A 26,760-nucleotide genomic window follows, 5' to 3' on the forward strand; every position below is an offset into this window, starting at 1 on the left:
ACAGTGGAAGTGTGGGTTGTCTTTCCTCATCGCTCTCTCTTGTTTATTGCCTGAGATGAAAGGTTGAAAGGCCAGTATCCAGTTAAGCTGTATGGAGGGGCTGGTGCTTTCCTGCATGGAAGAACTAACTGGAAAAACTACCATTTTCCAGAGGTGGATCATCATTTCTGACGTTTAAGATGTGGCCACCAGCTCTGTTTTTGTGTGCTGTGGTAGTTCGTGATTTCTGATGTCTTTTCTCGAACAAGTAGGTCCCTCCTTGGGAGTGAGTAGAATGTCTCCTGCCAACACTTAAGTCAGATCACGTTTTTCCCTTAGGCCAACTCTGCTTACAACTGTTCTTGAACTATTCAGTTACTGCTATAAAGCACTCCTCACAAATTTTAAAGGGTAATCACTGAGCATTTGCATTTTTTAAGTTCTCGGGACCACTTTTCTTAGTTATCTGCACTGTCTGCTATTAGGTCATATTCTCATTGCTGAGATGAAGCCAAGCATGAGATAGGGTAGTGACTGGTTCAGAGGTTAAGGTGAATTTTGGTTCAAGGTGAGAATTCACAGGCTTTGGTCCATTGAGCCATGTTTCCCATGCTTACCTATCTGTGAAACAGCAGCTATGAGTTGAAACTCTGAGAAACATTCTCAGTAAAGTGGAAGATTTTGAAAGAACCAACCTCCCCCCCTTCCCCCTCTTCTTTTGATATAGCATCTGTCACACTCCTCGTAGCATCTGTCACCTGTCCTCCTTGGCTTGTGACCTTGTGACGGGGTGCTCGCTGCCTCACAAGCAACTCATCTCAGATCCAAGTATCTCTTCTTGACAAAAGGTGTTCCTTCTTTAGGTAGAACCCTGTGTCCCTAAGAGTCTGCTTGGTCCTTGAAACTTGGCCAGCATTTTGGGACAAAGAGTTTCAGAAATAATTTTTAAAAGGGAAACGGTTGCACGCCTGAGTAGCTAGATCATTGCATTTGAAGTTCATGAGCCTTATTTATATAATTGATAAATCAGGTTAGTTCTCTGTTTCTCAGGGTATCGTCTCTTTTCTTTTTACCTCTGTCATTTTCTCCTATTTTCTGCCTGGTGTCTTCCTTCTCTTGTAGATGTTTCTATCTTTTTCTGTCTCAGGTTTATATTTCTCCCTGTGATGTTTTTCTATTTTTCTCTTTTTTGCTTCTTTTCCTTTTCCCCTATTTGCCTTTTCTGTCAATTTTAATGAATATTTATTAGATACCTATTTCAGACTAAGGGGTGTGCTAAGTGCGTAAGGAAATATAGGGAAAGCCTTTGCCCTTCAAGAAAATAAGCTCTTCTGTGGAATCTGGTATCTCTCCTTTAATTAAGCACAATAAAAAACAGTTATTTTTCCTGGCTTTGTCTTTTGTTCCTCATAGTTAACTGGAAAAAAAGGCAAATTGAACATGTTCTATTTCTTATTGGAAGGAACAAAAAGATAATCTAAGTGGGCTTATTTTTTGTACCTTTATGTGACACTAAATTAATTTTTTCACTTTTTACATCAATGGGACTTGGTTGAAAAACATGTTTTTTCTTCATCCCCGCATTACTCCCTTTTCTTTGAGAAAAATGTTAGGAATAAGGCTCGAGTGCTCTGGACACTCTATTGGTTTTTCTATGTTATCAGTAAGCAACGGCATATGGTTGGCTTATATTCAACACCAGTCGGTTTTTCACAGAGTGAACTGGATGAATCCAGTAGTCCTCAACTTGAGCCTGCATCAGAATCACCTAGAAGGCCAGTTAAAGCACCCATTTCTGGGTCCTACACACCAGAGTTTCTGATTCAGCAAGTCTGGGGTGGGGCCTGAGATCTGTTTCTCTAACAAGTTCTGGAGTGCTGCTACAGGTCTGGGGACTGTATTTTGAGAACCACTGTATTCAACTGAACTTCGAATAGTAAAGAGACAGTTTTGCCAGTAGGGAATCGGTGGCAGGTCTATTCACCTATGCTCATTTTTAGGGTTCAGAACAGTGGAACTTAAAATAAACCTTTAAATAAAAATATTATTTAATACACTGTTCTTATATAAATGTTTTTCTGTGAGTGAAGAAAAGGATCTTCTCCAGAGTCTCAGAACTTCAGCCTGGCACAGATCCAGAAGGCAGGAGGAGCCTTCCTCGGACGCTACTTAGTGTTTGCACGCTTCTCTCCAACTGTGCCACGCACTGCTAGCCAGTTTTAGGTCAACCTTGCTATACTGTTTTTCTAAGCAAAGGAGCAAAAACATGAGCATGATTCAGGTTATAAACTGTTGATTTTAAGGACCTCCTGCTCTCATGGTTTTGGTAACTTAAAGAAATCTAATCTCCGTAAACTACCCTGCTGTGACTTTCCCTGATATCATGTTTATTTGAGCTTTGGATTCAACAGTAAGATCATGATTTAAAAGAAAAGAAACAGCAACCTTAAAAGTCAGGTTTCTTCTAGACCCAGGCTGTAGACAGGCCAGCTGTTGTGGGCGTGGACATCCGTCCCTGTACACACGTGTGTGGTGTGTGCACATCCTTGCAAAGGGCAGGTGTGTGTGGGAAGAGTGGAGAGCTCTGGCACTACCCAACTCAGGAAACATACAAATACTTCATCATTTAACATCCCTGAGGGTCAGGACGATGGCTGGGCTCGGTGACACAGGAAAGAATTTAAAAACTCCTACAAATCATAGTTAAATGTTATTTAATAAATTTAAGCTTCCAAGAAAACATTTCTATTAACTTGCTGATTTCCTGTCCATCCCAGTAATAGCAAACTTATTGCAGTGGTTCTCAAATGAGAACCTTTTTGATTTTCCAAGACAAACTGTAAGTTGTTACACTACTTCCCATCTGAACCATAAAAAACTTCACTGTGAGTATTGAGAATATTTCACTTACAAATGTTATACTATCTTTTTTTTTTTTTAATGTATTCAGCAGACTTACCTTCAGACCCCAGTTTAGCGGTGCAGAGAACACTTCATTTCGATTCATTTAGTCTTGTCTGTAGGTACGTTGGTAGAACTGGAGAGATTCTGACACATACACTTGCCTGGGAGAGAGGAGATTTAAAATGTTACAACCAAAGAACAGCAGGATGGGATGTCCGAACTCTATTCCAAAGTACCCTAGTAATTTTCTCAAGATGCGAATACCACAGCAGATCACTTCGTCCATTGTCTTCTTTGGTTTTTCAAAGAACCTCAGTTTCTGGGACAAGGATAGAGACCCTGGAGACAATCTAACTAGCCAGGAAGGTAATTCCTTGTTCCAGAACCAGGCTATCCCAGAATAAAGTAAGTCTTGTTCTCTTTGATGACTCTTCGTAATCTGTGCATCGAGTCATGAATAAATATCTGAACTTGCCAAATTCTGAGCACCTCAGATCTGATTTCAAAAATTACGAATGCACAGAGCTTACCCTGAAATATTCTGGTGTAACATATGAGGTAAGGCTCAGGCAACGGGATCTTTTAAAAGTTGATTCTAGTGGTTTGGGAACCACTCTGATATGAGAACACAGAGGGGAGAGCCACTGATTTTCCAGGGGGCAGGAGAAAACAAGGCCTGGGAAGACTTCACAGAGAAGGTGACATTTAAGCTGGGCTTAGAAGCATGAATATGATTTCAACAAATGCATGAGGCTTTTCTAGGTAGAGGGTAAACCACAGGAGGTCCTGGGCGGTGTAAGAATCCACGGCATGTTTGGGGAAGCAGGGCAGCATGTAGTAATCACGTGGGGCTACATCAGAGGATGTGTGGGGATGGAGTAGGAAAGAAGGGAGGGTGGGAAAAGTAGACTGGGGGCCAAGGACACACTCTCTTGAGTGTTACGTAAGAAATTTGAATTTTGGTGCAGGCAGTGGACAATCATCAACAATTTTTATTTTAAGGAATGCTTTTTTAAATTAATTAATTAATTTTTTTTTTTTTTTTTCTTTTGCGGTACGCGGGCCTCTCACTGTTGCGGCCTCTCCCGTTGCGGAGCACAGGCTCCGGACGCGCAGGCTCAGCGGCCATGGCTCACGAGCCCAGCCGCTCCGCGGCATGTGGGCTTCCCGGACCGGGGCACGAACCCGTGTCCCCTGCATCGGCAGGCGGACTCTCAACCACTGCGCCACCAGGGAAGCCCAATTAATTCTTTTTTAAGGAATGATTTTTTTTAAACGAATCTGTATTCTAGAAATGTAATTTGTGAAATAGCATGGAAGAAAAAGTGTAGTAAAAAGAAATGGAAAACAGAGTCTTCGTTAGTGAGGCTATCCAATAGACCAGATAGAAATAGTCAGGGTCTGATTTTAAAAAGTGGCAGCGAGAATGAGCGATGGATCTGAGACACACTTGTAGGAAGAGTTTATGTGCCTAAGTAAGAAGGAAGAAATGAAGATGGTGTCCATTTTCCTGACACAGTGGATGAAGTAAGAGGTAATACTTTTGACCAAGCTAAGAAATAAGAAGAGGAATCCAGTTGGTAACTGTTGAGTTGGAGATGCCAGGGTAAGGATGCCCAGTAGTAAGGTACCAGTGGGGCTGAGGTTCAGGCAAGAAGTCTAGGGTGCGGACACAGGTCTGGAAGTACTCAGTGACTATGTGACATCATAGGAGGGGCCCCAGGAGAGTCTGGAGTGAGGGATGAGAAACTGACAGTGGTGAGACCCTGGAACCGCCAGTCTTTAAAAGGTAGGCAGAGGGAGAGGAACTAATATAGAGATGGAGGAGGAAAGAGTTATCAGAGAAGATGGGGAAAAAAACCAAAATAACTTCAAAAATGGACAACTAAGGGAGTCAAGGGAGAAAAGTTGCAGAAAGAAGGAAGGGATCAACAAGAAAATTGACTTGATCTCCTTAACGGGTCATTAAAGAATCTGCAAGAACAGTCTAGCTCTAGCTCAGCTAAGGAAGTGGTGGCTTCCAGTGTTGCAGGATGGGTGAGATTTAAGTGAGTAGGGAAGTGAATGGAACTTTCCAATGGGAAAGACAGTCAAGGTGTAGAATTGGAAGGAGTCGGGTCCCAGAGGAGGGGGTAGAGGAATGGAGATGGCTACAGGGGGATGATTATACCTATTTAAATGTGCAGAGACTTTCCTGGTGGTGCAGTGGTTAAGAATCCACCTGCCAATGCAGGGGATACGGGTTTGTGCCCTTGTCCAGAAGGATCCCACATGCCGCAGAGCAACTAAGCCAGTGTGCCACAGCTACTGAGCCTGTGCTCTAGAGCCCACAAGCCACAACTACGGACCCCGAGTGCCACAACTACTGAAGCCTGTGCACCTCAGGCCTGTGCTCCACAACAAAGAGAAGCCACCGCAATGAGAAGCCTGCGCACAGCAACGAAGAGTAGCCCCCTCTTACCATAACTAGAGAAAGCCCGAGCACAGCAATGAAGACCCAATGCAGCCAAAAATAAAAATAAAATAAAATTTATTTTAAAAATGTGCATAGGACGAGAAAGGAGATTAAAATACACAAAATGGATGACGGCAGCAATGTTAAGGAACTGGCTGGGTTATGGGAGATATTTTCTCTTTCTTAATTTTTCTATGTTGTTGTTTTACATATTTTTGCAGTTCTTTTACCTCACTTTTATATTGGAGGATGAACTTTATTTTTAAGAGCCATCTGAAGGAACAGCCTTAGAAAAGACTAGACACCTCTTCTAAGATAGGAAGAAAGATGGTAAGAATATCTGTAGCTATAGATGACTTGGGAAGCAGAGGGAAGGGAATTTAGGAAGTTCATCCCAGATGGTCTTTGTGACGCTTGTCCCGCTTTCTAAGTGGAATTAATGACTCTTCCCCTACTCTCCCTTTACCCTATACACCTATGCATTAATTCACCTACATGGTTTGACTGCCCTTACTTGTTTTCCTGTCTATTTATCTCCCTCTACCCAGCTATAAGCCCCTCCAGGGTAGAGATCACAACTTACTTGTCTTTATGTTCCAAAAACTTAGCATAATTCCTGCCTCATAGCAGGTACCCAATGAATTCTTCTTTTTTTTTTTTTTTTTTTTTTAACCGGTACGCGGGCCTCTCACTGTTGTGTCCTCTCCCGTTGCGGAGCACAGGCTCCGGACGCGCAGGCTCAGCGGCCATGGCTCACGGGTCCAGCCGCTCCGCGGCATGTGGGATCTTCCCGGACCGGGGCACGCACCCGCGTCCCCTGCATCGGCTGGCGGACTCTCAACCACTGTGCCACCAGGGAAGACCCCCAATGAATTCTTATTGAAAATACTCCCTTTTCTTAAGAACTTGGATCACCCCCTGAGAGTAAAGGGGGTAAGAATCGGGTGAGAACTTAAGAAAAGAAGTTACGTTCAGAAACAACTGTGCTGGAGAAGGGCAGAGTGACTGGCGAAGGATCCGTGTAAGGATCCTTGGGAAAAAATCTGCTCTAGAGGAGACAGGGGTGTTTTATCACATTAGTTTAAGGGCAGCATTAGCAGCAATAAGGTAATGATGCAGGCACTACCTTGTAAGAGCAAAAGTCCTAGTTGAGGCTTTCAGAGACATTTGATAGTTACCAAGAAGCCTCCTAAGACTTCCTCTCACATGCTGGTGAGTGCGGAGCCCTGAAGTCAGGACATCCACAGCCCCCCTCATCCTAAGAGGCACTCTTCAGTGTGTCAAGGAACGTGATGCGTGTGCTGTGACCGCCCCCTCTCAGTCACTGGGCACAGGAACAATCAGAACTCCCCCTCCGCTGGGAGAAGGTCACAGTCCAAGAAGACAGGTAAACCCGAAGTTGAAAGCCCACACAGCTCTCAAGGATGCCAACTGGCTTTGCCGTGTCGGGTGAGTTCTCACATTCCCTCGGCCAAGTCTCCTGTTTTGTAACGAGTTCAGTCAAGGGTTTTACTGGAGTAGACAAGCATGAAATGAATTTTCCAGAGAAGTTTCCGAAGTGGGGGAAAGTTCATGGCTCGAAAGCACCGGTGGGCAATGAAACGAGACCGTGAACTTCTGTTTTTCTTTATAAAAAAGAAAAAAGAGAGTTTTCCAGGTTTGAAAATCTGAATCTAAAACTTGTGCTGTGTCCTCAGCTCTCAGCCCATCTTATTCTCTAGCCCTGGTGTTGCAAGCTTATTTTATGCTGTTTCAGAGCTGCCCAAGTGGGTGACCTGGTCCCACTGAGCACCAGGATATTGGGTGGAAGACATGCAGGCTAGCCTCCCTTTGCCAGAGACCTCTGCTTTGTGACCCCTCGGTCACAGCTACCCAAAGGAACTCACTGAGGGCAAACCTACTGAAGGCTGCTTGCCTTAACCAGCTGGTAATCCCTCATTATAAGTCTTTATTAGACGGTTGTTTATTATTATTAGGAACTCATCTTTCACTCACCTAAAACCAAATGCTAGTTTTAAGGATGAAGAAGCAAAACTAAAACCAATCTGGCCATCACTCTCAGCTTTGGGCATTACCTACTCAGCCCTTGTCTTTGATATACAATCAAATACAAATGAATGTTAGGCTCCCAGACTTAGGAGAAAAAAATAAAATAAAGTAGAAATACAGCTTTTATAAAACAAACAAACGAAAATGCTTTGATTCATCCTAGTCTACCACCCATCCAATCTGCTGGTTCTCAAACCTGGTTTCACTGTCTGACCTTGAGTAAGTTATTTAATAAGTTTCTGGAACTCAATTATCTCTAAATTGGAATAATAATACCTATTTGGAAGGGTGGTTGTGAGAATTAAGTAAAGTATAGAGCACGTAACCCTTGATAAATGTCTATTTCCGTTACCTTCAAACTGCCTCTTGGAATTACTCCTATATCTCCATTAAAATTGCCATATGATCCAGCAATCCCACTCCTGGGCATATATCCAGACAAAACTATAATCCAAAAGATATATACACCCCTATGTTCATAGCAGCAGTATTTACAATAGCCGAGACATGGAAACAACCTAAATGCCCATTGACAGATGAATGGATAAAGATAGTGTGCTGTATATATATGTATATACACACATACACATATACATACAGTGGAATATTACTCAGCCATGAAAAAGAATGAAATAATACAATTTGCAGCAACATGGATGGGCCTAGAGATGATCATACTAAGTGAAGTAAGTCAGAAAGAGAAAGACAAATACCATACTTATCTGTGGAATCTAAAATATGACACAAATGAACATATCTACAAAATAGAAACAGACTCACAGATTATAGAGAACAGACTTGTAGGTTGCCAAGGGGGAGGGGGTGTGGGGAGGGAAGGATTGGGAGTTTGAGATTAGCACATGCAAACTAGTTGAATAGGATGGATAAACAACAAGGTCCTACTGTTTAGCACAGGGAACTATATTCAATATCCTGTGATAAACCATAACGGAAAAGAATAGGAAAAAGAATATATATATGTATAACTGAATCACTTTGCTGTACAGGAGAAATTAACACAACATTGTAAATAAACTATACTTCAATAAAATAAAAATAAAATAAAATAACCATCATCAGAGTGCAGATCTTTAATTTATTACGTTTTACAACCTTATTGCAGAAATGGCATCATAATAAGACCTCGAGCTTACCTCCTTGCAACCCACCTTGCCTTATGCCATCAATCCTTTCCCTTCCTAAAACATCACTTCCTTCGTGTCGCCCTTGCTTGAGGTTTTCTCCAGCTTCTCACTGCCTTCTCACCCTGCAGCCTGGAGTTTAAAACCCACAGCCGCTTCACACCATCATTTCCTATGACTATTCTAAATGTTTCCATTTCAATCAGGGTACCCTTTAAAACTTTCTCCTAGGGATAGGGAATTCTAACTTATTTTTTCTACCTTTTTTATTTTGTTTTTGTGCATGTGTCTCTCTTCACACTTTCTCCTCACTGCTCACATCTGTCTCTATCAAAATCCACTGCATTCAACAAGATTTAGCGGAAGTCCAGCTCAGTCCGTAGAGTAATTCCTGCTTCTCCAGTCCACACCGACCTTTAGCCTCTTGCTGAACTCTGACTGCCTTGATAGTCCTCATCATGGTTTCACGCTTTCCACAGCGGAGGCACGCGCAGAACATGGAAATCCCAAGCACACGCAGGTAAATACTGACCGTCGTTTTCTTGAGTGCACAGCCCAAGAGACCGAGCTAAGTGGTTAAACTAACTCAGGAGTGGCCCCTCTTCGGCAAACTCTGCCTTCCTTTCCTTGCCCTTCCTTCTTCCCTCTTTTTCTTCTTTTCTTCCAGTAAAAAAGTATTTTATATTAACTCTTTTATCCTGATCTGCAACACCTTATATTTAATTTACCAATTTTTCCCTATGTTTTAGAGGTAATTCTTTGACATTTTCAAGAGTGTTAAATGTAATATCTTCACCTGACCTTCAGCGTTTCAGGCATTGTTTCAAGTCGGGATTTAGAATTGCTGAATTGTATGTTTGAAGTAACACACCTGTTAGTTGAAATTTTGTTTTATTTTTTACTTTAGAATTATACACAAAATTTTTTTGATGATACAGTGTGTCACAAAACACAGATGGTTTAGCATCCATTTATATTATGAGCTCATAGCATTACATCAGTGTTTCATAGATACAAGTTCATATCCCGAGGTATTGTTGCAATGAGTTCCATATCAGCATCTTTATTTTGTAATTCTTGAGAAGAAGAAGAGTTAGTATCACATAGTCTTGGGATCAATGTATTTGAAATAAAAATGTTAATTTTGTAGCATTTTTAGAATTCCAATGATTGAAAATCACGTACAAGCAACCCTAACCCTTCCACAGCTTTGCTCACATTCTAAATTCAGATAAAATGAAATGCACAAAACAGACAGAAAATAGAAAAAATTAAATTTTGCTAGTGAAACTCTGAGAGCTCTCATAACTTAATCTTTGATTTTTTGCCATCGTTAAGGGATACACTGCTGAAAAGCTAAGACTTAAAAGCTTAGGATCTCCCTCTAATCTATTAAAGTTCCATATCCTCTTTGAACAGAAGTTGCAAATGAAACATGTTCCTTACTCTAATGCTCAGATACTTTACAAGGAGTAGACTGGCAAACAATCAAGGAAAACCAAATGGCTTGAATAATCTAAAAACTGATTTATTCACTCAACAAATACTTATTGAACATCTATTGTGGACAGTCGTTGTTCTAGACAGCAGTGATGCAGGTATGAATAAGACAGAGCAAGTCCTTACTCTTATGGAGCTCACATTCTTGTGGGAGATGAATGACAGCAAATGAGAAAACAAGCCTATAATTACAACCTGTAGTAAGGGCTTTAATAGGAATGAACTGGGTGTGCTGCTGGGAGAGCACTTCCTTTGAACAGTCATCAGGGAGGTTTGATCTAAGGGGCTAACAGTAACGTATAAATTGAGACAAATAAGAAGGTGCCAGATAAGCAAAGGGATAGAGGGAGAGCATCTCGGCATATTGAAGGAGCAAGAAGACAGCCAACATGGCTGGGAGAGAGGAAGTGAGGTAGAAAAATGGTTTAAGGTGACAAGCAGTTAGGTAGGGGCCAAGTTAACTGGAGTCTTGCAAACTGGGGAACAGAGGTGCATTTTATTCTAAGTGCTTTTGGAAGGGAAATACCTGGTTGGTTTAAAGCATGGAAATGACATGCTCTGATTTATATTTTTAAAAAATCTCTCTGGTTGCTGTGTGGAAGTGGATTGTTCGTGGCGGAGAAGCAGAAGTAGGGAGACATTCAGAGGCAACTGCAGTCATCAAAGTGATGATCATGGTTTGGATTAGCATGATAGCAATGAAGATAAGGCGAGGTGGATGGATTTGAGATCTATTTTGAAGATGAAGCTACCAGACTCACTGATGGATTAGGAAAAAAAAAAAGAAAAATCAAGGCTTGAACTCCCGAGTGGGTAGTGAGGCCATTATCGAAGACTGGGAGGACTGGGAAGGAGCAGGATGGAGGGTAGGAGAAAATTAACTATATTTGCCATACCTCTTAGTGAGCCAAATGGAGGTAATGAATACAAAATTGGATATCCAAGTCTGGAGCTCAGAGGAGAGTTCAGGAATGAATGAGAACCTGGGAGTCATGGCATATCAATGACATCTCAAGCCTTAGGATAGGAAGGATTATTTCCCTAGAAAGACAATGTAGGTAGAGAAAAGGGCCTGGAACTCTGCCCTGGGAGCCCTCCAACATATTAGAGACTAAGCTGAAAAGGAGGCTTCATCAGTGAAGATACAAAGAACTGCCAGAGAGGTATGAGGAAAACCAGGTAAATACAGACTAAGAGACATGAGAGGTTCCAGTAAAGGAAGTGGTAAGCTGTGGTAAAAGATACTGAGGGACTGGGTCAGAGAAGGACCTTGAAAAGAGTCTTGGATTTGGCAACATGGAAGTTTTCTGGGATTTGGACAAGAATATCTTAGGAAAATCCGCAGGGGTGAGGAAGTGGATACAGAAACCATAGATGACTCTGTTGAGAATTTTGCTACAAAAGGGAGAAGAGAAAAAAGGCAGAAGCTGGAAGAGGATGTGGGGTTAAAGGACGTTTTTGTTTGTATGTTTTGCATTGTTTTGTTTTAAGATGAGAGACAGACAAGTGATTAGTATTCCAGAGGGAATGATCTAGAAGGGCTGCAAGCCTGCTGATGCAGGAAGGAGGGCACTTACAGGAGTGAAGCCAGCCCTCAGTGGCGGAGCTAATTATACTACCCAAGTGAAAGCAGACACTACCACACCTAGGAAATGTTCAGGTTTCAAACATGTATTCTAAGACAAATCTTTTGCCTTCTGTAATAAAAATATAAAGTCTGAGTAAAAGTGTTGCAATTTGTTTTCTATAATTCCTAAAATCACAGAGCAGGGATATAAAGAAGCATCTTTAACACTCGTATTCATACCTATCGACCTTCTATTTTTGTTTCTTCCACTTATTATTTGTAGCAGCTTTTAATCAGACAAGAATCCAAAACTTGCTAAAGTGTTTTCAAAGCTTCCTCCAGCTTAAAGGTGGAAACACATTCCCCAGACCCCAGACCCCCTGCCACCTTGGGAAATGTCAGAAAATAAAAGGACTTTATTTTCTCAAATGAAATGGCTCTAAGTTTAGAGAGCGATTAAATATGAACTTAGCTGAGGAAACAAACAAAAAAGAAAACGTGAATAAAATGCAAGGCAGAAGGAGTACAGTTTTAGAAAAATTATTGAAAAACTTCTGACAAATTAATAGTGTACTTTTAAATCATGATTCCACCATATAAATAAGAGTGAGACCTGAATCTGGAAAAATCCCATTGAGCCATCAGGACAATATACAAAAGGAAATGTGTTGTCTGGGGACTAAAGGGTGCACAGAAAATTGTACGCTTAGGGTGCAGCTTGGATACAGTGAATATGAAACTTGGCACTTTCTTTAAGTGTAATTAGGAGCTTGGGATGGATTCAAAGATTAGACACTGCTACCAAAAAATAAAGGGATAAACAGTCACACTAAGTCTCCATTTCCATCTCTGATCTCTCTCCAACCTTCCACCACGGCCAGAATATCCCTGTTCTCAATCTTATGATCTGAACCCCATTTTCTAACCTACGATATATGTTCCCACCAGTTCCTAAAGACCAGTGCTTGGGGTGAGGGTGGTGGGCTAGACAGATACAAATTTTAAAGACAGCTTCAAATTTTTAATTTCATATTTTCATTTGAGGAAGCAACACCATTGCTTTTTCCTTCATGAAATCTTTCCCAATCTTTCCAGCAGGAAGTAATCTCTCTCTTCCCTAAACTCCCACAGCACCATATCTGTGCCACTTTTTACGTGTTCTCATGTATATATGGTTATTTTTAGTTATTTTCCGTTTACCCTATTGGGTAAACCCTGGATGGAAGGGTTCAGGCTTTTCGATCTTAATATTTCCGATTGCACTTAACACAATGTCTCGTATTTAGTACGTATTGAATAAATATTTAAATATTGGCTGAAAAGTTTTACGAGATTTTTGTGACATGAAGGTGCCTGATTCAGGGTAAAATTACAGTGTGTTTGGATCGGAAGATTGCTGTTCAGCTCTTTACTACCAGAGCCATCGCTCTGCACGACCTCGGGCCACTGCTGGCACTGAGCTCTGTGTGAGTGGAGGCCCCAGATCTTTGTAACAAAGCGTTCCCTTTTCCTACTGAGGCCTTTCATTGCTACAGGGTTACATCCTTCACTGCACACCCTCAAGGTATGAGGAGGGCAGCATAACAGAATGAGTAAAAGCGTGGACTCTGGTGCCAGACAGCTTGGGTTCCGTAGCCTCCCACTCAGACCTCCCTTCAAGAGAGGGGGGCAGAGCCCCCCGTGGCTTCTTTGGATCCCCTGCAGCACTGGTGGCAGACCACACTTCTCTTAGACTCCTCCCAGCCGTGACTGAGCAACAGGAGGCTATGAAACTCCACCATTCATGCTGCCTGAGGGAATCTCCCACTTTGACCCAGGGACTCCCCATCCATCAGTCTGTCTGAGGCTTTCCCAGACCTGCACAGGAGTCTGAGGCTCTCGCTACCCAGTCCTTCCTTCCTTCTTGCCTTTCACAAATATCACACCTGCATCTCGGTCTGAAGCCTGTCCCTGCCCACTCCTCCTGCCTCTTCCTTCTTTATCTGTCATAGATGTTTGTCCCAGTGAGCCTCATCTGTATCTACTCTCACCCTGGTATTTGTTCTCAGAGAACCTATAAGGGTACAAGTTCAAATCTTGGCTCTTTTATTTTATAACCTCAAGATGTAACTTCAGGCAAATAATTAATTTTTATTTTTGCCTCTGTTTCCTCACTTGCAAAAATAGGAAAAGAATAGCACTAACTTCATACGGCTGTTGTGAAAATTAAATTAATTCCTGTGTGCAAAGCACTTTGGACAGTGCTCAGAGACCAAGCCTCTGCAAGTGTTCGCTATGATGAATTTTTCAGTGCCCAGGGCTGAATAGGCCTTGAATCAATGTGTGATGAATGTTAAGTTCCTGTTGGAAGTAAACATCACTATTATTTCAATTATCAGTGGAAAGTATTTCTGACTCTGTTATGTGAATAACTTAATTCTCCACTCCTCCTGGTAGGTATTGCTGTGTTCTTAATCTCCAGATTGATCTGTGGAATAGTATTCTGAAATGATTCTAGGATAATTTCCTGAGTTCCTAAGCATTCCATTATTATTTTTTTAAAAATTAAAATAAATTATGTTAGTTAAATGCTTTGCTCCTGCCTATATTCACTTGTTCTTCCTAACTCTTTGGTGAAAAAGAAGAACGACCCTCGTCCTGTTTATGACAGTTAGGAAAAGTACGACTCTACTCCTTCTTCTTTTCTCTAGACTAAACATTCCCAGTTCTCCCAATGCTTTCTTTTTGATCTTCATTTCCAAACTATTTATCACTTGTGCTCTCTTTCCTTGAAAGTTCTCCAGAGTTCCAAATAGTTGAGCCATGCACTGAAGAAACTTCTCCAAGGAGGTTTAAGTGATTGCAAATAGAAGAAATAAGAACTTTGCTTGTCTTCCCCAAAAATCCTGTGGTTAATAAAATCCAAGGAAGACAGTTTCTTTCTTTAATTTATAACTTCACTTTATTGGGGGGAAAGCAGTAGATTAATAAGGAATTAAGTGGAAGCAATTGGTTTTGCATCTGGACCTAGTTACTATAAAAGAAATTCAGTATGAAGAGTTTCTATTTTTAATTAGAATAAAATGCATTTGTTTATCATTGTTAAAAAGCTAATTTGAAAGGCTTAATATTAATTAGTTCACATATGATTTGCTGGTAACCACATAACTAAGAAAAAATTTCAGGGATCAGAACTTAAAAGGCGCTCTAAAGTTCTGTCAAAAATAAACAAGCAAAACAAAACAAAACACCAATTAAAACTAGAATTTTGTTTCCTAATACATCTTTTTTGGCAGTTCAACGACTTTATGGTGCCAAAGTCAAATCCTTGATTAGAATGTTCGTTTTGAATCCTATTTTTAAGTAAGCACTACCTTTTGTATCCCTTACTAGTCCTTACGAATCAGGCCTGTTTTTACTTCCTCTCCGTTTGCTGAAAATGAACGTGAAGCACAGTTTCCACGGCCCCCTGGCTTCTGATCTGGAGTATCCATGAGCAGAATAATCGCAGACAGTCTGTGCAGACTCGATCAGTAGTCTCAGCTTCATATGTTGGTGTTTGTGATGGGCAGCCCAGGCCACCAGCCACCAGGCTCACAGTACAATGCCCGGCACTGCGTCCATCACACCAATCAGTGGAAACAGGTGGGGAAGCTTGTAATTCACCTATAGAAGCGTGGAGAAGAGGATGGGTTTTCTGAGAAAGAGCCTGTAGGCATTTCCCCCTTTTTTAACATCAGGATTATCCAGAGATACCAACAGACTAGGCTCAGTCCGCCATGCTTTATTCAGATCCAAAAGCTTTGCCTCATCTGTAAATAAAATAAGTGGGAGACAACCACTCAAAGAGGGAAATCAGAGATTTAGAACACCTTGGGATGTGGCAACAACAAGAGTGTAGCAGGGGACAGGAAGGCGACAAGACAATGAGTCTTAAGCTTCCCTAAAACTAACAAGAGCTGTGCTTTTAAAAGCTTGTCATCTGAAACCAACACGGGGTTGAGAGAGAAAATTAGTGCATTCTGAGGCCCTTGCCTTAAAAATAAATGAAAAGTCCACGTGCTTAAAAAAGACAACAACAGATACTAAAACTAAAATAAAATTGAATTACAAATTACTTAAACTCTCCCACCACGAATCGCCCAGCTGTCCCAGATTTTTCTCATCAAAGGAGGTTCTGTAATACAATCAACAGATCAGAGATGTAAACATGGAAGAAAAGAATAAGATCTCCTTGGTTACGTGTAGGCCCATTAGTCCAACATGGTTTCATGTATTTAAAAATCATGCTGAAGTCACTTTGGAATGTCTACAACCAATCATTTTTCCCAGTTAGGAATTTTTCCCAGTAAGAATGGGAATAAGAATAGAAAACAACAGAAAGTAGAAATAGAAAACAATAGAAACAGAAACAATAGAAACAAAACAAACAGAAAGTAGAATAGAAAACAACAAAAAGTCATCAGTAAGGTAGCCCAAGAGTCATAGGATTTTATGAGATGCTATTAAACCAGCGAACGATTTTCCCATCCATTCCTTTCATATAATGGACTAGACGCCAACTCTGGTCATTGCTCTTTCCATCATCCTTCTCCCTCCTTTCTGGAAATGCACACAAGTCAAATTCAGGGGTGTGGCTGGTGTAAGTCCTCTGGGCTGAGAATGAGGACCCCTGGAGCCTGGACCTACCAACTGATACGAGCTGTGTGATGCTGGACCTCAGATTCTTCAGAAGTCAAGAGGAAGAGTTAGACCAGATGGTTTGATAGGGCTGCCATAACAAAGTACCACAGATGGAGTGGCTTAAACCAGTGGTCACCAACATTTTTGGCACCAGGGACCAGTTTTGTGGAAGACAGTTTTTCCACGGACCAGGGGGGCGGGGGTTGGTTCAGGCAGTAATGCGAGCGATGGGGAGCCACAGGGAGTGGAGGGGGAGCGGCAGATGAAGCTTCACTCGCTCGCCCACCGCTCACCTCCTGCTGTGCGGCCCGGTTCCCGTGCACAGGTACCGGTCCATGGCCCGGGAGTTGGGCACCCCTGGCTTAAACAACAGAGTGTATGCTCTCACAGTTCTAGAGCCTGGAAGTCCAAGATCTAGGCGTTGGCAGGTTTTGTTTCTTCTGAAATCTCTCTCCTTGGCTTGCAGGTGGCTGTCTTCTCCCCGTGTCCTCACGTCATGTCTGTGTCCTAATCTTCTCTTCTTATAAGCACACCAGTCAGAGTGGATTAGGGCCAACCCATATGACTTCATAATCACCTCTTTAAAGGTCCCATCTCCAAATGCAATTACATTCTGAGGTACTGGCAGTTGGAACATATGAATTTTGGGGGGACACAATTCAGCTCATAACAGTCTCCAGGGTACCTTTCAATTCCAGAGTTCTCTGATTTCTTTTCTCTCTCAAATACTGCCTTTTCATTAGCTTATCTTCCCTTTTCTAACATGGAGAGACTCAGCCTGCTATCTTTATAGACTGCAGGGAACTGAGGCTGCACTTTTAGGCTGTCTGTAGTCTTCCTCCGTGTAAGTTAAAGCTACTCAGTAGGGGAGGCGGCACCATTCCAGACAGTAGGTGGGTCAACAGGAATTTTCTGCACTTTTTCTAAAGACAGGACCATTGAGCCCATGGCCACTGGAGACTCTTCGTTAAGGACCTGGCACTGTGAGAATTTTCTGCAATTATTTTTTGCAAGGACGCCAACACTTCCACCTTACTCTGCCTTCCAGACTTACGTGTTGTTTATGTTCTTTCAGATTGCAAGAAACAGAATTGTGCTTGGGTTTTTTTAAATCATTTGTTGAGTTGTTTTATTTTTCCATAAGGATACAAGGGCAAGTAAGGAAGACAGAATCTCAGCAAGGCTTTCCAGAGGATGAAACACTTAAAAATACTATGAAATTCCAAGGTTCTAGACAGCTCGTTTCTTCAGGGAAGATATCCGTTGTTCTTTACTCAGAGTGACTTCGGGTGACAAAATGATCATTCTATCTCTACCTCTACTGCTCCCTGAGTCTCTCTGATGTCTTTGAGTTCTACGTCCTTGACACAGAGGACGAGTGGTTGGCCAGTTATCAGTCAGTACGCATGCACTGCCTCTGTTGGATAGAACTCTTCTACCAAGCCACCCCATTGGATATTGGTTAGCTTAGCAATGGCTGGCTCCTGTCAGCTGTCTATGTCTGGTCCTATCAACCTCATGATGAGACCACATGGCTCTAAGTAAGGTGACTAATGGCCGAGGACTTCCTTTGAGATGACATTAGGTGTTCTAGGTACTCTAAGATTTCAAAAAAGTAGAAAGTAGAGCCAGCAGTCAACTCGCTAACTATTCGCAGCATATCTCACCTTTTTCCTTCCATTGACCAGGAAGCTAAAGAGTAGTTTGTATTTATCGCCTTTACTCTCTCACCTTCATCCACTACTATCCTAATCCTTGAAATTCTGAGCCCACCTTCCTTAACTCTAACTGGAATTACCTTCCAATTTTAACATCAGTTTGTCATTTTCTCCTCAAACTTGCTGCTGCACTTAAAACTGTTGATGGACCACCCTTACTTGCAAAGCCTCTTGCCTTGGCTTCTGTGACTGCATTATTCAGGGGATGGAAAGTGGACCACAAGCTGTAGGGAAAGCCTTGGAGTCAATGGCTCTGGATCTGCATCCTGATTCTCCCCACTCAACATCTGTGCAGCACTGTGTGTGTTAATTCTATTCCATTCAATATTTATTTTTGTGTACCTATCACATTTGCGATGATTGAGTAATGGGGAGGAATTCCAGATAACACCAATGTTTGGACTCAGATGAATGAAAAAATAGATGTGCAGATGCTTAAGCCTTACTCCTTATACCCAAGTAGACACTAAGATCTATTGATTCCACCTCCATAATATTGCTCACATCTATTCCTCTTCTTTATCCCTGTCACCCTGGTAGAATTCCCCACTACCTTTGACCTGGCTTAGTGGTTAACAAACTGAGTTCTGAATAGCTCCTGGAAATCCCAGGGAGATTCCTCAAGGACTTCTGTAGGTGTCCTACAGAAGGCAAGAAAGTGGTGTGGCCCCTCACAGGGACTGTTCCTGCCTCCTCATTTAAACAGGATCAGTTATGTGTTTTGTTTTGTTTGTTCTTGGAAAAAACCTTTTTTATTTTACTTTTTTAAAAAACCCCACTGGCCCACGTATTGATTCTGTCGCATCATAAGACTCTATCTTCAGAGTACCTCCCTTACAATCCGCTTTATAGTTGGCTTTCAGGTCATTTAAAGCGAAGCACCCTTCTGTTCATGTCCTTTCTCCACTGTCTGGAAATGCACTACTAGATACGGCAGCCATTAGCCGTATATGACTATTAAGAATCTATAAAAGAGTGGATATATGTATATGTAAAACTGATTCACTTTGCTGTACAGCAGAAACTAACACAACATTGAAAATCAACAATACTCCATTAACATTTTAAAAAAGAATGAACCCTAATGTAAAAAAATAAAAATTAAAAAAATAATTTAAACTAAATTAAAAATCCAGTTCATTAGTTGCACCAGCCTATTTCAAGTATTTGATAGCCACATGTATCTCGGGGCCACCATATTGCACAGCTCCTATTTGGAACATTTTCATCATTGCACAAGTTTCTATTGGATAGAGCTGGCCTAGCTCACTAGATTAAAATTTCTGACTTTGACATAGGATTTAAATCTTTCCTTTCTAGGCCCTTCTGCTGCTGTTTTCCTTCATATAAAGCTCCAGTTAGACTGAGCTGTTCCCAAATATACCTACTCACTTCTGCCTTCATGCCTCAGCTTACCCAGCCCCGCCCAGAGTACCCTTCACTCCATCACTGTATGCCCAACCCTACTCCTAATTGGGGGGGCTGTCCTCCATGAAGTCCTTGAAAGTTTCCCAACTCAAAGTTATTCCCTTGTCCTGCGAATTCTCATAGAATTTTAAATGATGCACCCTAATGTCATCCACCACCATTTCTTCACGGGCAGAATCAGTGACCTGGGGACCCAGCCACGCAGTTTCTAAACAGCACACTGGGTATGTCACATCTGCTACTTCGGGTCTACAAAGTGGTTTGGGGGAGCTTTAGGGCTTCTTAGGAGTGCATTATGAAATGCTCTAGAAATTTCCATTACTAGCTGAGAGACTGGAGATACTCTGAGGTCTCATAGTCCACAATTTGTGGTTAAGCCAAAGAGCGCAGCGTTTGTTAGTGTGTTATAGATAAGTATATTACATATACATCCTCTGAACACCAAGTGATGAGACACTGCCATAAGTTATACCCGAAAAGCAATCCCATCATTTACAGACACGTGTTAGATAGAAACATCATTCTACTACCTTTACCATACATTTGTGTTTGTTTTGGCTTTGTTTTAATCCCTACGGTGGGGATTAAAACAAAATAACAGGATCTGAGTTGATCAAATCCCTTGTGGTTGATCATCAAGATGGTAGGTCAGCTAGAGCGGGGGTTGAGTCAGTTACAGGACACCCTCGAAGAATCAGCTCTTCAGAGTTCAGTTCTCTCCCACTCTAGTCCCCTTTGATTTATAATCTACCAGCCTGCAGAGTCCTGACCTCACAGCGTAAGGCTCTAATCAGATAAGCTCACCATAAACCTTTCTTTATTCTCAAAACCCCTGCTCCATTCAAGCCCCGGCTATACTTGAGCCCCCTCAGGGGAGGGCCAGACTTCAGGAGGTACTTAGAGACAGGCAGACCGTCATCATCGTGCAGGCTGCCAACCTTCTCAGGTTACTGTGAATGATTATAGATAAAGTCTGCTTTGAATTTGTTGGAAGAGGGGGAGACTTACAATGTATTTGGTTCAGGCAATTCATTTTAAAGGTTTGGGTTCCCCAATTTCCTGCAATCATAATCATGGTCCATTTTCACAGTCACTAGACTATCAAATCCTGTGTACATAAAATAAAGACCTAGAAAAAAATGGGAACTTTAAAATCTGTAAGTTAAAGTAGTGGTACAAATATTGTTTGGGACACTGTGAAACAGTAATCAGAATTACCCTCTCGCCATCAGAAGCTAACTGCGGCAGAGACACTGCTTTTGCCACGTTTCTAGATGTAGTAAAGATTCGGTACAACGTTGTTTAGAAATCATAGCATTGCAGATCCCTTCTCTACCACATTTAAAATGGAAAAAAAGAAGTGTGGGTGGGGATTTTCTTCTCCTTTGTCTGCACATCCAGTCTGGGGGCAGCGTTATTCATCAGAAATAAGCTTTCTTGTTTTTTAGACTGTGTTTACGACGGTTTTCGAAAACGTCTTCTTATGTATGCTAATTCGTTGGTACTGAAGCCTTTTTCCATTCCGTCAAGCTCACCTTCCGAAAGGGATAGTGAAAAGTTAGGGGCTGGCTCCCCCTGGTGCCTTGGTTGGAGAACCGCAGCTGCATGTCTGAGACCATCTGCCAACGGATAAGAGTGCCCTCTAGCGCATAGAGGCAGAGTAAAGCTACAAATTAAATGCTAATTACTAATTAAATACTCATGAAAAAATGAAAACTACAAAATACTAACACTACAGGAAAAAAGTGACCAATTATGCCCGAACTATGTGCCAAGCATTGCACTAAGGGCCGGATGAGCATTGGTGCTTTGGCTGTCCACTGCAGTGGGACACACCGTCCCCTAACACGGCAGCTTAAAATAATGATCGTTTATTATCTCCCACGGTTTCAGTAAGCCAGGAATTCCACAGCAGCTCCGTTGGATGGCTCTGGCTGGAGGTTCCTCACGAGACTGCAGTCAGATGGTGACTGGGGCATCTCCAAGACTCGTTTGTTCACGTCTGGTGGCTGAGCTGGTGAGACTGGAAGAGCTGGGGCTGGAACATCCAGCACCTCTCCCTGTCTCTCCATGATGGCCGTACCTGCCCCTTGCAAAGAATTCTCTCTCTGCTTTCTACCAAGATGCTGGTGTGTGTGTCTGTGTGTGTCTGTGCAACTCGCACAGATTTACTTAGTGCATTAAAGAAGGAACTGGCACAGTGACAACGATAGTTCAAAGAAGGAGAGGAAGAACTATTATATCCAGTCAGTGGATGAAAAGAATGCTGAAATAAGATTACAAATTAGATGGAAACCGATCAATGTCCTATAAAACAATAAAAGCACAATCGGTAGGATTTATTTTTTTCTACTGGACAGGAATAAATTGCAATGTATAGATCTTCTATAAGTGAATGTTAACTTTACAGAGCCCTCTCTGTAGACCCTCCTCTGATTCCCCAGAATATCCAGACTTCTTTCAGGTTGGATCCCAACGAAGAGGGCCAGGGGGAAGCTACATTGCTTTTTATGACCCAGCCTCAGAAGTCATGCAGTATCCCCTCTGCTGTGCCCCACTGAAAGAGGCAGTTACAGAGGGCCACCCAGGCTCAAGGAGAGGGAACGTAAACCCCACCTGGGATGGGATATATATTTGGTGGCCATTTGTATAAAAATACAATCGACAATTGTTTTACTTAATTCTCCCCCAAACTACATGAGGTTGCTACTATCATTATCCCAATTTTACAGTTAAGGGAATGAGGTCAAGAGACATTAAAACTGTGCTTCATATGTCCTTTGTATGTCATACTGGAGCATTGTCTAATAAGCCATGTGAAGTGCTATCTGTACATGGTTTTCAGTCTGGGCACTGCTGACATTTTGGGCCAGGTAACCTTTGTTGTAAGAGCTGTCCTGTGTATCGTAGGCTGTTTAGCAGCATCCCTGGCCTCTACCCACTTGATGTCAGTAGCATCCCCTCCCTCCCTCCCCTCGGTTGTAATAACTAAAAATGTCTCCAGACATTGTCAAATATCTCGGTGGGGGACTGCAACTCTGGCCCCATTAAGAACCACTGTTTTAGGGGAAGGTAACTTTGTTTGATTATTTACTATTGATTAGGCCAGGCTCTGTAAATGGCCCAGGGCCTAGGCCATTTCTGATCAATGTGGAAACCCTCCACCAGGCAACCTTTGCTCTGGACCTCCCGTTGGGCTGGCTGAGACTTTTGCAGGGCAACACTGCAATTTGAGACCCTTCCTAACATATTCTTCTGCCTCCCAACCAACCTTTCACAGATTACAGGCCTGCATCCTGGTCTGCATCTACTGCAGAGCCCTTTCCTGCTTCAGGCACCACTCAAAGCTGGTAGCCATCATGCCACCCAATGTGCTCTTAGCTGTGGAAGGAATTGCCTCTAGAACTCAAAGAGGCCTACGAGGTACCGTGCTTCCTTCTCTGAGGTGGGGCTTCAAGATGCAGCGATTCGTCTTCGGCTTTGGAGGGGATATCCAGTGTGCACCTGACAACTGCACTTCTGAAAACTTCCCTGAAGTGGCAGTTCTCTGAATCTATGTGGAATTCTGAGTTGGTAGGTTTTTCTTTTTTCTTTCAGTATTTTAAAGATGTCACTCCATTATCTTCTGGGTTGTATATATTCTAATGAGAAATCTGCTGTAATTTTATTTGGACTGCCTTCAAGCTTTTTTCTTTATCTTTGGGTTCCAGTAGTTTAACTGTTATTTGTCTATAGGTGGATGTCTTTTTCTCACATTTATGCTGCTTGGGGTTTCCTGTAATTCCTGGATGTGCATTTTGAAGTCTTTCTCCTTACGTTGTTTTTGTTAGCACTTCAAATATTGTCTGTCCTATTCTTTCTCTTTTATTTTCCTTATATGGCATCAACTTCTCTTCCTCTCATGCTTTGACCCAGGTGTGACAGTGCTTATATCCTTAGAAGGGCCTGTCTTCTTTAAATTTCAGACTTCTTGGCTATCCTGCAAACTTAGTTCTCTGACGGGTTCAAAAGAGTTATAATTTTATAGTTTATCTTACACTTTCTTGTATTATTGTGGAAGTGATGTTTTCTTTCTAAAATATAGCTTTATATATATATATATATATATATATATATTTTTTTTTTTTTTAAATCTTTTGGCCGTGCTGCACGGCATGTGGGATCTTAGTTCTCAGAGCAAGGATGGAACCTGCGCCCCCTGCATTGGCCGCGCAGAGTCTTAACCACTGGACCGCCAGGGAAGTCCCTAGTTTTCTATATCTTAAGGATAAGTGAAACTTACCATAATTTTTAATTTTGTTATAATTTAAAATTTAGATAAATGATGCAAAAATAGTATGAGAAGCTCCTAAATAAACTTTATCCAGATTCATCAGTTATCTACATGTGCCTCATTGCCTTATCATTCTCTCTCTGTCTCTCTGCCTTTCTCTCTCTTTATATATATTTATCTACCTATGTCTGTATTTATATATCTTATGAATTATTTGAGAACTGGCTGGAGTCATTGTATCTTTTACCCTAAATACTTTAAACATCATTTTTGTGAGGACTTTTCCTTATAAACAATAGTATATTTATCACAATCAATATGCTTAACATTAAGAACATATTTCTATATCTATATCATTCATATATATAAAAATTAAGCTTACAATACACAGAAGGACTTCTTAGAATTGCCAACCCATACCCCTGTAAAAAGCAATCCTATTAACTAGGGCTCAATATCTCTCTACAGTTTTTTCAGGTAAAATTTAAATACATTGAAATGCATAAATTATAAGTGTTCAATTTAATGAGGTTTAAAAATTGACATACTCCCAATATCACACTGAAATTTAACCTCTTTATGAAGACTGCCTAGGCTAGCCGCCACATGCAACTTGAACATCCCTCTACTACAAAATTTACCGCAAATATTTCTCTATATTTTCACTAGACTATGAACTCATTAAAGAAAGAGACTATGCTTTCAGTTTGGGGCCCCCAGTTTCAAACAATATCTGGCATATAATGAGGTATCAATAAAAGTTCGTTAAATAAGTAAAATGGCAATTGGAACAAATAGCCTGCAGTTTAAATAAGGGAGTTGTGTAATTTTCAATTTAAGATCTTCTTACTACTTCTACTAGATCACCAGTAAGGAATGTATGATAAAAATTGTCAAGACACGAAAGGAAAAAAAAAGACAGCAGTTGGAACACTAATAAATCATTATGTTCTTAGAACTCTTTACAAAGACATGAAACTCTTTTAATCATTCATGCAGCATTTTCAATTGGTGGGTGGTACAAATTACTACCACTTTTTTTATACAGTAAAACTTTCAGTTTTAACAAGATATTTAAAAGCAAATATATGTTACCTGTCCAAAACCTAATGGAGAAGTACTTTTATGTAGTTCCTGGTTGATATTCTAACACCTGAGATTTACTATTTTCAGTTGTCTAAAAGCAGTGGTAGCCAAATCTGTTGACAGACAGCTCTTTCCTCAATATCACTAACTATCTTGGCAAAGGGATAGGCTACGTGAATTGAAATTTGATTATGCAGTTGCTTCAGAGTCATGTCTGTAGTTGCTCTTCTTTTTCTTATTAAGAAAAACAAAATATATACTCTTTTGAATATAATTAACTAAGTAAATGTTTTTAATTCCTGTGAGAAAGTACTACAGAACAGTTTTATGTAGTAAAACTAACCCTAAAATAGATACACAGAGTCAGGAGTTTTCTTGTAGTTCCCTTATCTATTTCAAGTCTTCAGAGCTTATTGATACACTATTTATATTTCCTAGGATAACTGATCAAATCCTTCTAATCAATAAAAATTCAGCTTAAGAATCATTTCCCCTTTGGATCTTTCTAATAACAAGTAAGTAGTATCACCTCTGCTCAACTGCCATACCTTATATACAACTCTATTCTTATACTTTCTCACGCTATATTTTAGTGATGCATTTTCATATCATTCTCTTCCACTACACCAAGACAGTCCATTAGAACTTTTTGGATGATTGAAATGTTCTATATGTATTCTAGTCACTACTGTAGTAAAAGTATAGCACTAGACTCTGAGCTCTGTGAGGGCAGAGACTGTACCTTATTCACTTTTATGTATCCAGTACCTAGGACATAGCAGATCCTTGATAAATATGTGGGGATAAACACAACCAATCAATCAAAGAATAAATCAAGGGACTTCCCTGGTGGTGCAGTGGTTAAGAATCCACCTGCCAATGCAGGGGACACGGGTTCGATCCCTGGTCCAGGAAGATACCACATGCCACGGAGCAACTAAGCCCATGAGCCACAACTACCGAGCCTGAGCTCTAGCGCTCACAAGCCACAACTACTGAGCCTGTGCACCACAACTACTGAAGCCCATGTGCTCTAGGGCCCGTGTGCCACAACTACTGAGCCCACGTGCTGCAACTACTGAAGACTGTGTGCCTAGAGCCCGTGCTCCACAAGAGAAGCCACCGCAATGAGAAGCCCGTGCACTGCAACAAAGAGTAGCCCCCGCTCACCACAACTGGAGAAAGCCCGTGTGCAGCAACGAAGACCCAATGCAGGCAAAAATAAAATAAATAAATTTAAAAAAGAGAGAATCTCTTAAAAAAAAAAAGAATAAATTAAACATTTTACAGTGGTAGAGTCGAAGAAAATCTACTTACAACCAACACCAGGCAACTGCTACAAGAGGTAATGGGAAAACTAATTAGTAATCTCTGATTTCTCAGTGAATTAAAAAGTAATGCAAATAGATTTCCAGTAGTGGAAAAGTAGCTTCTATCAGTCAACTCACTCTCAGAGAACAACTATAAACTCTAACTAAAATACAAAATATAATAAGTTGAAGGCAGTCAGTGGAACTAAAAGAAGCGAAGTAAATCTATATTTGAAAGAAGTAAATGGCACAGGGTAATTTTCCTGTTTTGATACAGATTTTTGTTTGAGGCTAAGCCCTAGTTTCAGCTTGCTGAGTGGCTAAAATTCTAATAGAAATCCATAGTCTTACTGGCTTGGAAAGCCATAGGTCAGAGTTTGGGGACACCACACAGCTGGAACCTGAGGGAGGTTGGAATCCTGGAAAGGTGAAAGCGATAGACATGGTGGGGAGAGGGGGATTCTGTATATAAACTTGGCCAAAATCTCTGGTTGATCCCTGAACTACATACACATGGGGTAAACTTCAAATAGGCCAATTAAATCTAAAAGAAAGGCAATAAGTGGAAACTGACCTTGAGATGACCCAGATGTTAGAATTAGCAGATACGGATTTTAAAGCAACTATTTATAACCATCTCAAGGATTTAGAGGAAAACACACTTATGATTAACAAATAGAAAATCTT

The 26,760-nt window shown here is 41.2% G+C and overlaps 1 long non-coding RNA gene across 1 annotated transcript in view; it reads right to left on the reverse strand.

Annotated features, from left to right (window-relative positions):
• LOC309828931 overlaps positions 1 to 26,760 on the reverse strand; it is a 91,359-nt gene that overhangs the window by 36,420 nt on the left and 28,179 nt on the right. The window contains exon 2 of the long non-coding RNA XR_014297370.1: positions 2,939 to 3,044. This is a non-coding gene — a long non-coding RNA (uncharacterized lncRNA). The remainder of the gene's footprint in view (positions 1 to 2,938; positions 3,045 to 26,760) is intronic.

The sequence above is a fragment of the Grampus griseus genome (genome assembly GCF_964374135.1).
Source record: "Grampus griseus genome assembly, chromosome: 10".
NCBI classification, from domain to species: Eukaryota; Metazoa; Chordata; class Mammalia; order Artiodactyla; family Delphinidae; genus Grampus; species Grampus griseus.